Genomic DNA, 12,545 nt, shown 5'->3' with positions numbered 1-12,545 from the left:
TTTGTTAGTTTTTTTTCTTTTGCTGTGAAGGTAAATGGGAGGGGGGAGAGAACAGGAAAAGCACTTTGTTCTGGTCAGATGAGAGGGGATTATAAGGTTTGTAGGACTCTTTGGGATGAGCAGAATTTTCTTCAAGTTGGGCACCCCTTGTGAGGGTTTTGGAACCTTTGGCTTGGAGGACAGGCAGTGGTGCATGGCCAAGAAAAGAGGTAGAAAAAAATGAATCTTTTGTGGGCTGACTTCCAAATCCCAGAGGTGGGAAGAGGTGGGGAGATAGAGGAGGGATGTGCCACAGGGTCCAAACACAGCTTCCGTCTCCGGTCTTAGTCTGTCCTTGTGGCCTCCCCTTTGTCTTAAGGCTGGGGATGGAGGTTCAAGGACAGCTGGAACTAGCATCGGAGGTCTTCATGGCTTCAGCAAAGTCTCTCTTTTTTTTTTTAAATTGTATTTACTTGAAAGGAGAGACTTATGGAGAGGGAGAGAGAGACAGATATCCTCTGGTTCACTCCCCAAATAGCACATTAGTAGGAAATGGAGCAGCCAGGACAAGAACTGGTCCCTCTATGGGATGCCAGTATCCCAGGCAGCAGCTTAATCCACTGTACCACAAAGCCAGCCATGAGGGGAGACGAGCAAAGTCTCATCTTTAGCAGGAGTGGAAAGTTTGGGTGAAAGGTCGGGAGTCAGTTTTACATACCTAAGACTAGTACTTAGATGTTTCACAATGGGATCTAGGAGACTAAAAATCCTATACACTGATGCTTCTTTATGTTTGAATAAAATAGGAAAATTGGGCAGTTGTGTCACTGCCCAACTTTTAGAAGAAGTATTACTTGTGCAGGGAAAGTTTTGCTGTGTCTTTGTAATCTTAAAACTTTTAAACAGGGGCTAGCACCATAGCATAGCAGGTTAAGCTGCTGCCTGCAGTGCTGGCATCCCATATGAGTACTGGTTCGAGTCCTGGCTGCTCTACTTCTGATCTAGCTCTCAGCTAAATGTGACCTGGAAGGCAGTGGGAGATGACCCAAATCCCTGGGCTCCTACATGGGAGACCAAGGAGAAGTTCCCAGTTCCTGGCTTCAGACTGGCACAGTTCCAGCCATCCTAGCCATTCTGGGGAGTGAACCAGCAGATAGAAGATTCTCTCCCTATCCCTCCCCCCATCTTCTTCCCTGTAATTCCACCTTTCATGTAAAATAAATTTTTAAAAAGAATAATTTTAGAGAAACTTACTGAGATGCAACAGAATAGACAGGCAATTCAAAGACACCAGAAAGACTGCTCAATTCATGATATGAATGAGAAATCCAGCAATGACACAGATGATAAGAACCAATCAGAAACCTTAGAGCTAAAGAACTCAATAAATGAAATTTAAAATGCAGTTGGAAGGCCTGAAAGCAGAATGGAGCAGGCAAAAGGAAGAATTGGTAAGCTTGAATCCAGTCAAAGGGCAAGTTACATTTAAAGAAAGAAACCAAGACTTCAAGGCTTATAGGGCACTGTCAAGTGAGCAAACCTCTACACTAGGGAGTTCCAGGAGGCGACAAGGGAAAAGGCATATAAATAATCACCGTAAGGTCCAGAAGTCCAGAGGACCCCTAACAGAGACAACCAAGAATGATCAAACACTGTCAAACAACTACACCACCAGACAAAGGAATTCTAGAAGCAGCCAGAGAAAAGCATCCAGTCTTTTACAAGGCCATCTCCATCAGAGTAACAATAGACTACTTCCTTGTTGGAACTCTGCAGGCTGGGAGAGAATGGGATGAAGCGTGCGAAGTCCAAAACGAAACACACCACCAGCCAGGAATATTGAGTCATCCAGCAGAAATTACGGAGAAATAAAGACTTTCCATGGCAAGCAAACCTGAAGGAGTTCACCACCAGATCAGTCCTACAGGAAACACTTAAGGGAGTCCCGCATTAGAAGCGAAATAGCGGGGCGCCATGGCTCAACAGGCTAATCCTCCGCCTGCAGCGCCGGCACACTGGGTTCTAGTCCCAGTCGGGGTGCTGGATTCTGTCCCAGTTGCCCCTCTTCCAGGCCAGCTCTCTGCTATGGCCCGGGAGTGCAGTGGAGGATGGCCCAAGTGCTTGGGCCCTGCACCCCATGGGAGACCAGGAGAAGCACCTGGCTCCTGGCTTCGGATCAGCGAGATGCGCCAGCTGCAGCGGCCATTGGAGGGTGAACCAATGGCAAAAAGGAAGACCTTTCTCTCTGTCTCTCTCTCTCTCACTGTCCACTCTGCCTGTCAAAAAAAAAAAAAAAAAAGGCGAAATAACCATCATCATAAAAGCATGTCTCAACAGCACAGCAGATATACAAAAGAAAAATCTAATGACTCATTCAAATTTTTTTACCCTCTTGAAGGACTTGATTTGCTATCTATTAATTAAGGGTATTTTAAACCACTATCAATTGGGACTATATTTCTACAAATTCCTTTCTCATGCTCATTAAGATATTTAAGGTTTATTTTTATTTATTTGAAAGGTAGAGTGGCAGAAAGGGAGAGACAAAGAGAAAGATCTTCGATTTGCTGGTTTACTTCCTAAATGTAACGTAACAACCAGGGCTTGGCCAGGCCAAAACCAGGAGCCTGGAACTCCATTTGGGTCTCCCCCATGGGTGTTGGGGGCCCAAGCACTTGGGCCATCATCTGCCGCTTCTCAGGCACATTAGCAGGCTTTTACTTAAACGATAGTTAAAGGAAGTTTCTGTTCATTTGGAGAAAAAGCAAAACAAACTCTGGCACCCAGAGGAATTTGGAGGAGCATAAAATTTTACTGATACTGGAAGATGTCAGCGTCAGGCTTTAAATAAATTAGTCAACTCAACAGTAATGAGAGAAGACAACACTCAAAACAGCAAAAACAAACCCACACCCTTACCACTCCCTTTTATTGAAAGGGCAGAAAAGTCTGGGCACCAATTCCCTGTATAGGAAAGTTCCCTTTAACCGGAAAAGTGACCTCCGACATGCACATAAAATTTGCCCTAAAGATCATCAAGTGAGGAAAAGCCGAGTCCGTATCTGAATTTTCTCTCATTTCTAAAATAAAAAGGCAGTGCCACAGCTTATTAATGTTGGTTCTTAAATATCCTCCTTGGCCCCTTCTCTTTCCTTTCTAGCCTTCAGCAGAAGAAATAAACGTGGACTTCAGTACTGCGTAATCCTGGCCAAGTCTTCTCTACAGATAATTTCCTCCATCTCTCAATGCGCTGCCCTCAAATGTAGTAATTCCAGATTCTCTCTATTCCAAACGGAGCCAGGGAAGAACTTCTCAGACAGTCTAACTCAGAGAGCAGGTCATTTTAATCCTCTACAGACGTGCACCTGACAGGGACTTGTTATCTTCATTATTTCAATTACTCTTTAGGCTTTTTTTTTTTTTTTTTTAGTCTTTCCAGAAAGGAAGGAATGAATAGAAATTGGCAGCTTTAATCTTATCATGTCATAGACCAGATAATTTTTTGCCTAATAATGACATCGTTTAGTGGCATACCTTAAGTAATGAAATTTGTTTGTGAAACTCTTTATCTTAACCCAAAAAAGAGAGGAAAAGTTACCTTTTCTGATGGGAAGTCACCCACCTCTGTCACACTGCTGTCTGCGCGTTCCTTGCAGCTGACAGTTTCTGTTAATTTAGTTTTACTCCCCAGCTCAGCTTCCCATATGGAAAGCTGGAGTGATTTTTGAATAACAGCAAGTAATATCTGATGTGGCAGCAACGGGCAGCTCTGACACCGAGCCTGACTACAGCCATCACCCAGGATTCCTCACCTCTCCTTGAGAAGCAATTACAATTTCACAGGCTGGAATTAAAATTCCCTGTGGTATGCAATAGAGCAACTGACACTGTCAAAGTGATTTCAAGCCGCTAATCTCTTGCTGGGGTATGAGTGAAAATAGAGTTTCCTCCTCGTGGAAACGGAGGTCTGACAACTCTCCAGCTCGGAATCACTGATGTGTTTTCATTCTCATGAAGGTCAGACGGCTCTGCCTCCTCCCAAGAAAACTTCTTAGACCACTGGCTGGTGGAAGACGGGGGTGCTTCCATAATGATGGAGGGGAAGGGCAAGAAGAAGTGGACAGACTAGAGATGAAACAACAACAACAACACGGGCTCAGGTTCTTTTCTGAACTCAGTGAAGAGAAGGAAATACAGAACAAGTTCTTCAAGCTGATCTGGACAAGGGCACAGAGGATAAATGCCCCGGATAACAGGTTCTCCTACAGTTCTTCATGGAGATCCGTGTCACACAAATCTGAGCACGCAGCCTCCCTTTGCAAGGGTTCAAACCCAAGTACACCACCATGGGACGCAGGCATCCCAATTAGCAGCTTAACACAAGGCTTAGTGCCCACCCCTAGACCAGCGGTTTTGATGAATGCAAGGGAGGACACCTATTTTTAGCATCCCCCTCCCCCTTATTAGCTCATTTTCTGTCCAGACAGCTTCTACACATTGCACTTTGCAGAAGGTTTATTTGTAACAGGGAAGGCATGGATGCTGACAGTTTTCACCACCCCTTTCCCACCATCTGACAGCCATCATTGTTAAGTGGAATAATGGTGTCAGAGATAATCTATAATGCATTAAAATTCACTCTGATTCTGTGGATTTAATTGAATCAAACTTCAACACAAGTTTTTCCTGAGTAAGGACTCCAGACCTGAGCTGGTATCATCACATTAAGAAAAAAAATTCTGACTCCAAGGAATACAAGATGTTAATGTGGGGAAAACGGATGGGAGCTTACAGAGTTTACTGTTCTATAAACATGAGTGTTCACGTGTTGTGTTTCTCTATTCACACATTTCCATCGGCCAGGGAGACAGGAGCTAAGGTTGGAGATGCCATTCACTGATGCTTGGAGGGGTAAGGTGGGAAACCTGCTGCCTTCACATTCTTCTTCCTAATGGCTAGAAGTCCTCCTTTTATTGTAAATTGAGGTGACGGGGCTGGCACTGTGGCGTAGTGGGTAGAGCCGCCACCTGCAGTGCCAGCATCCCGTGTGGGTGCTGGTTCGGGTCCCAGCTGCTCCACTTCCTATCCAGCTCTCTGCTATGGCCTGGGAAAGCAGTGGAAGATGGCCCAAGTCCTTGGGCCCCTGCACCCACAAGGGGGACCCAGAGGAATCTCCTGGCTCCTGGCTTCGGATCGGCGGCCAAGTGGGGAGTGAACCAATGGGTGGAAGACCTTTCTCTGCCTCTCCTTCTCTCTCGGTGTAACTTGGACTTTCAAATAAATAAATCTTTTAAAAAATGGAGGTGAAATTCCCATAAGATAAACATTTTTCAGTGAATAGTCCAGTGGCATTCAGTATATCCACAATCCAACACTTCTATCCATTGCCAAAATTTTATTAGGTGCAGAAAGAAACTCTGTACCTCCTAAGCAGTAATTCTTTATTCCCCTGCCCTCAGCCCTTGGTAACCTTTGCTTGTTTTCTGTCTGTATGAATTGGGCCATTCTTGATACCTCATATTAGTGGAATCATGTAACATGGGAGTATGTCCTTTTGTGTCTGGCTTATGTCACTTGGTCTATTTTCCAGGTTCATCCACATGGCAAAATAACAAAGTTCTAATAGTTTAAAACCTTGAGAATTAGAGAGAGAGAGAGCACGCACGCAAGAGAGCGCACGCGCGCGAGCACACTCCCATCTGTTGGTAAATGCCTGCAATGCCCTCACCAGAACCAGGAGCCAGGAACTCAACCCAGGTCTCTCACGTGGGTGGCAGGAACTATTGGAACCATCATTACTGCCTCCCAGGGAAAGTGGAGTCAGGAGTCAAAGCCAGGCAACAAACCCAAGCACTCCACTGTGAGATATGGGCATCTTAACTTCCAGGTTAAATGTCTGTTCCAGAACTTTAGGATATCTATGCCTGAATAATATTCAATTAGATGTGTATACCAGATTTGCGGATCCATTTCCCCTGGTGATGGAGCTCTGGACTGTTTCCATCTTTAGGTTATCAGAAACAGTACTGCAAAAACATGCATGTACATGGATTTGTTTGATCAACGATTTGCATTTCTTTGATACATAGGTAGGAATGGAACTGCAAGGTGATATGGTGAGTCTATGTTTAACTTTTTGAGGGACCACCAAACCACTTTCCTAGAAGTCTGCCTTGGGTAACTCATTCCTGCTGGATTATGCATTCCCCTTCCTTGTATCCCCAACAATGGCTACACAACTTTTCAAATATATCCAAGAGTTCTTAGTACAACAAACCCTATGCACCCACCGATCACCTTCAATAGCCATCACCTCTGTCATGCTTGCTTCTTCTATCCCCCCATGCACTATCTCGTTTTTCAATTCGTGATGGGTATTTTAAAGCACAATCAGATGTTATGTGATTGCCCATCAAATGACTCAAGCCACACTAACATGGGGAACAGCATCTTCTAAAGAGGCCTGTAAGTGGGTTTTAATCTCGTTCCCTTTCATCTATGCTACTCACTTGTGGAAGACACCAGATTAGGCATTTTGTAGAATGAAGAAACTAACTTCCTCCTTGTGGCATGTTTATACATTCTTTAAACATTTTATTTTTACAGTCATAACTTAGGAAGGTCTATAGCCATCACTCTCATGCTTTCACATAAAATGACGTGAGATATTTTTTAAATAAATGCAGATTCTTGGCCCTTGTGCTCCTTGTTATCTCAAACCCCCGAAGTCTGCAGTGATCCAGGCTGCAACACAGGCATCTGCGTCTTTGGAGGTAGATGGTTCCCAACTACAAGGTGCAGACAGCACCTTTGGGGAGATGGGGTTTTATCAGCTCACCTTTGTTCCATGACTAGAAAAACAGTTCTGTTCTGCTGGAAAAAAAAAAAAAAACCCAAAGGCATCAGAGCAGCCCTGTAGAGAACAGATTTCACCCTCTTCACAAATCGCCCAGTTGTCGCCACCTCAGCCAGGGACCTTTCTGATGATGCATTAAGCAACCAGGGTCTTACTGACTGTAGAATGAAGACCCCCTCTGGAAGGAAGTCGTTACATGTAGCTCACACTTAAGGAGAAAGGATTCACGTGCCACTTGTCTTGAGAGTGGAACATCCACACACATTATTTGGAAGTCCTTGGCAGGAGAGATCTGTCCTTCCTCCCTTATTCATTTATTCAATCATTTGTTAACATTGTGGCTGGTGTTGTAGCTTAGCTGGTTAAACTGCCAACCCTGATGGCAGTATCCCATATGGGTGTTGGTTTGAGTCCTGGCTACTCCATTTCTGATCCAGCTCTCTGCTAATGTACCTGGCTAAGGCAGTGGAAGATGGCCCAAGTGCTTGGGCCCCTGCTGCCACGTGGGAGGCCTGGATGGGATTCCAGACTCCTGGCTTTGGCCTGACCTAGCCATTGCCGCCACTTGGGGAGTGAACCAGCAGATATAAGCCGGATGTCTCCCTTTCTAACTCTGCCTTTCAAATAAATAAATAATCTTTAAAAAGATCTTTTATTTATATCAGTACAGACTCACAGATACTTATTTTATACTTGGGTTTATAATCCAATGCTACTTTATTTTTTTGTTGCTCAAATTGTTCCAGCTTTGGGCACTAGGAGATTTTTCAATTTCCCCACCAACATGGTGATTTACTTTATTTTGCTCACTTTACTTCCTGGCACAACACCCTCCAGCTCATCCTGTCTATTTCCTGCCCCTGGTCTAGAATCAGCCATTTCTCCAAGGAGCCCTGGTTCCTGTTACTAGACAATGGTATTAGATCTGGGTGCTGCGTATAGTTGTTGCTCACCTGTTATTTTAAACTGTCAGCTGATGAGCAAGAAAATGTATGTGTGTATACTGAGTGTATATGCACATTTTCATCAATATTCCCATATGTAACATATCTATATTAAGCTAGCCTAAGTTCACAATAAGATCTCCAATTCTAAACTAGTACCTCTATATACTTCTAACCCCCTGCTTTTGTTTATATGTAAATCCCTACTCCAACTATGAGAAACTTGATTGCAACCATCTGCTATCCATTTTCTAAATTGTTCAGTGCTGGTCCATATGGATAACAATACACATTATTAGCATGTACCACTGTGGGAAACAAATTATACCTGAAATATTTTTTATTCATATGAAAGGCAGAGTTACAAAGAGAAAGAGAGAGCGAGCTTCTATCTGCTAGTTCAATCCTCCAACAGCTACAACAGCTAGGGAATGCCAAAACCAGGAGCTTCCTCTGGTTCTCCCATGTGGATGCATGGGCCCAAGCACCTGGGACATCCTCTGCTGCCTTCCCAGGTGCAACAGCAGGGAGCTGGATCAGAAATTGAAGAGCCAGGCCGGCGCCGCGGCTCACTAGGGGCCAGCACCCCAGGTTCTAGTCCTGGTTGGGGTCCCAGAATCTGTTCTGGTTGCTCCTCTTCCAGTCCAGCTCTCTGCTGTGGCCCGGGAAGGCAGTGGAGGATGGCCCAAGTGCTTGGGCCCTCCACCCACATGGGAGACCAGGAGGAAGCACCTGGCTCCTGGCTTTGGATTGGCGCAGCATGCTGGCTGTAGCGGCCATTTGGGGGGTGAACCAATGGAAGGAAGACCTTTCTCTCTGTCTCTGTCTAACTCTGCCTGTCAAGAAAAAAAAAAAAAATTGAAGAGCCAGAACTTGAATCTGTGCTCATATGGAATGTCAATGTCACAGGCAGTAGCTTAATTCTCTGCACCACAATGCCACCCAACAGTTATTTTGTACAGTTCCTTTTGCCTTTAGTCTTACAGATTTTACTCATTTCCAAAGTATATTAGGTCAGCACCTTGCCACCACTTTCAATGAAGGGAAGTTATTTCATTTTTGAGATACTCCTGAGGTTAGGATCTAGATGTAAGTTTTTAAATTTTCAATTGTTAAAGTTTATTCTTTATGCTCTATGGGTTTTAACAAATGCTAAATGCCTTATTTTTATCATTGCAACATCATACACAGTATTTATACTGCCTTAAGAAGTCTCTATGCTTTACCTCTCTCCCATATACTGAGTCCCTGGAAATCTGTTTATCCTCTCTATGGCTTCTTTTCTAGAATATTGTATAGCTGGAATAATACAGTTTGTGGCCTTTTCAGATTGACTTTTCTCATTTAGTCAAATGCATTTAAAATTCATCCTTGTGTTTTTGTATCTTGATAGCTCATTTCTTTCCACCACTGAATAATATTCAATTGCATGGATATACCACAGTTAACTTGCCCATTCTCCTATTAAGAACATTGTGGTTGCTTTCAGATTGTGGCAACCATATCTAAAGCTGCTATAAGCATGTGTGCAAATTTTGGGGTACATTGAAGTTTTCACCTCATTTGGGTGAATAAAAGGAGCACAATTGCTGGATTGTATGGCAAGAATATGTTTAATTTCATGAGAAACTGCCAGACTTCCAAAATGACTATTATTTTGTGTTCCCACAAATAATGAAAGAAAGTTACTGCTATTCTATATCCCCACCAGCAGTTTTTATTATCAATTTTTTGGATTTTAGCCATCACAGTAGTTGTAAAGGGGCATTTCATTGCTGTTTTAGTGCATTTTCTTTTAAAGAGAAATAATACAGAATCTTTTCATGTGTTATAAAGCATATATTGACTTTCGAGCTCTGGGAATGGAATCAGTATCATTACATAACACCCACATTCCTTATGTAGCACCTCATTCCCTCACATCTCATAACACAAAAGAGGGGGTTCTCATAGCTAAGGAACACTTAATGCAAGGATTAGAAAATGGAACACAGTTGATGCAAAAATGTCTAAAGGCATCTTCTTAGCAAAAATGAGAGTCACCCACAGTGGAGAACAATCCAGTCTCAAAGACCCCCAGTGTCCCCTTCAACTTGACTAGATAGCAATTCGCATTTTAAATGTCTTACACTGTGACAACAAACAGATCACAAAGAGAAATATTGGGAAACATTGAACCACTCTGCAGACATCCTGTGTTCTCTCAGCCCTGTACAGCTCTCCAAGGGTGCATCCTTTGAACAATTATAGGACAAATCATTCTACCTTCTGCACACTGACTGAAAAACGTAAAAGTCACAAAAAAGAAGGAAACACATAAAAGACAAAGTCCCCAAACAATAAATACTATCTATCAGAATGCACGTTTCCAAATAAGAAAGCTCATCAGGAGTTCTGGTAGCAAGTCACCCCATAACTGACAACCCTGGCCAGCTCTTCTGCCTCTGTGAGCCATACACAGAAGGAAGCCCTGGAAATAGTTTTGGAAGCTGCTCTGCACCATGCATGCATTTCTGCTGCCCAAAGGGGTTCAGCTGCTTGTCCATCAAATGCTATTTTATTTATCATAACTATGGAATTCATCTAAATTGCATATGGAAGGAAAAATGTAAGTTTGAAAATGAGGAGTCTTGTTATATGATTTCAGGGAACACTAAGTTGAATGCCTTGCAAAGATGTGATCCAGGTGAGCTGCTATACAAAACAGTGAGCAAGATATCTGAAAACAAAGAAGAAGCTGTGCAAGTATGGAAAGATCATGCACCCAATTTTTTCACAAGCGACCACTTTCTCATGCCATTTTAGAAAAAACAAGGAACTGAAGGTGTCATTTATGGATGTGGTTTGTCCAAGAGAACTCAATTCCAAGTAGTAGACCTATACTCAAAGAAAGTCAGTGGCAGGCAGAGTAGGGAGGGAGCCTAGTGCTCTAGTCTAGGAGACTGTAGTTTAAAAGAGTGGAGGACACATTTCTCTCTCCCTGATCACCCTGCAACAGCATCCTATAACAAGCTGATAGAGGGCGGGAGCCATTTTGGACATATATAACAGCTGTGCCAGCTGGTGTCTGGCAACCAGCCCAGCAGAGACTCAAGTCTGGCGGGGAGAACTCACAGCGGAGATAGGTGCTTGTGACTATGGGAGGCTTGTGTGCAAAACACTGAGACCGCATGGGAGGGCTCAGGGTGTGGCTGGGACTTTGGGTAGTCACTGTGGGAGGTTCCACAGGCTCAGGGGCCCTTGGTTTCCTGGTGAGGACATTGTTAGGGAATCTGCTTACACCGAGGACTGGATAGTTTGTGTGGTCCTTCTGGAAGGGCACACAAATATTATACACATTGGGGCTAGTACCCAGGCACTGCTGTCCTTTGAGGAGAGGAGGGGAGCTGAGTCTAAGCCAATAGAGCAGAACAAACCTCTCCTCTGATTAAAAAAAAAGAAAAAAAGGAGATTTACCAGGCCCAACCTGGGTGTCACTTTAGACACTCCCTTCACCCTGGAGCACTGAACAGAGCTCACTGGCCACACACATACCACAAGCCTCTAGATATTCACTGAAAAAATAGACACTCCACTAATCCACAGAGGAATGATCAAAAGATAAAAGCAGTCACAGTGAAAAGACAAAGAGGAAACCAATAACTATCTTCACAAATGCTGAATAATAAATGCAACAACTCAAGAAACAAGAATAACAAGAATAAGGAACACAATGTGACACTTCCAAAAGAATACAACACTTCAATACTAGATTATAAAGATGAGAATGAAGAAATGCCAGAAGTGAACTTCAAATCCCCTAAGCTGGGTGGTAAAAATATCAACTTAAGTATTAAAGTGATCACATGGATAGGATTAAGTGTCTGGCTATAACAATAGATAGAATTAAAAAGGAATGAATGCTACAACATGGGAAGCAGTCCACATATACGCACAAAAAAAGAGAAAGTACTCTGGGAAAATAGGAAGATTGTCAGGTAAATGGACATTTAAATATTTTAAAGTCATTGTTTTTAAAAGATTTATTTGAAAGGCAGAGTTCCAGAGAGAAAGAGAGAAAGAGAAAGAAAGAGAAAAGAGAAAGAAAAGAGAAAGAGAGAAAGAGAAAGAGAAAGAGAAAGAAAGAGAAAGAGAGAGAGAGAGAGAGAGAGAGAGAAAGAGAGAGAGAGAGAAAGAGAGAAAGAGAGAAAGAGAGAAAGAGAGAAAGAAAGAGAGAAAGAGAGAAAGAGAGAAAGAGAGAAAGAGAGAAAGAGAGAGAGAAAGAAAGAGAGAGAGAGAAAGAGAGAAAGAGAGGAAGAGAAGAGAGAAAGAGAGAAAGAGAGAAAGAGAGAAAGAGAGAAAGAGAGAAAGAGAGAAAGAGAGAAAGAGAGAAAGAGAGAAAGAGATCGATCTTCTGTCTATTGGTTCACTCCCCAAATGCTTCCATAGCCAGAACTGGGCCAAACTGAAGCCAGGATCTTCTTACAGTTCTCCCACGTGGATGCAGGGGCCTAAACACTTGGGCCAACCTCTTACGCTTTCCCAGATGCATTAGCATGGAGCTGGATCAGAAGTGGAGCAGCCAGGACTGGAACCAGCACCCATATGAGATGCTGGTGTTGCAGGGAAGCTTAACCCTTGTGCATTAATGTTGGCTCCTAAAGTCATTTTTTAATTCCAACTGTAAACATCTATTTTAAAGAACCAGCCAACTTGGCCAAGCCATAGAAAAGAGCATCACCAGTATAATACTCTACATGCTTCAGCCACACAGCTCGACTTTACTC

Source organism: Lepus europaeus, chromosome 3 (assembly GCF_033115175.1).
Source record: "Lepus europaeus isolate LE1 chromosome 3, mLepTim1.pri, whole genome shotgun sequence".
Taxonomy (NCBI): domain Eukaryota; kingdom Metazoa; phylum Chordata; class Mammalia; order Lagomorpha; family Leporidae; genus Lepus; species Lepus europaeus.
This window is presented reverse-complemented; position numbering follows the sequence as displayed.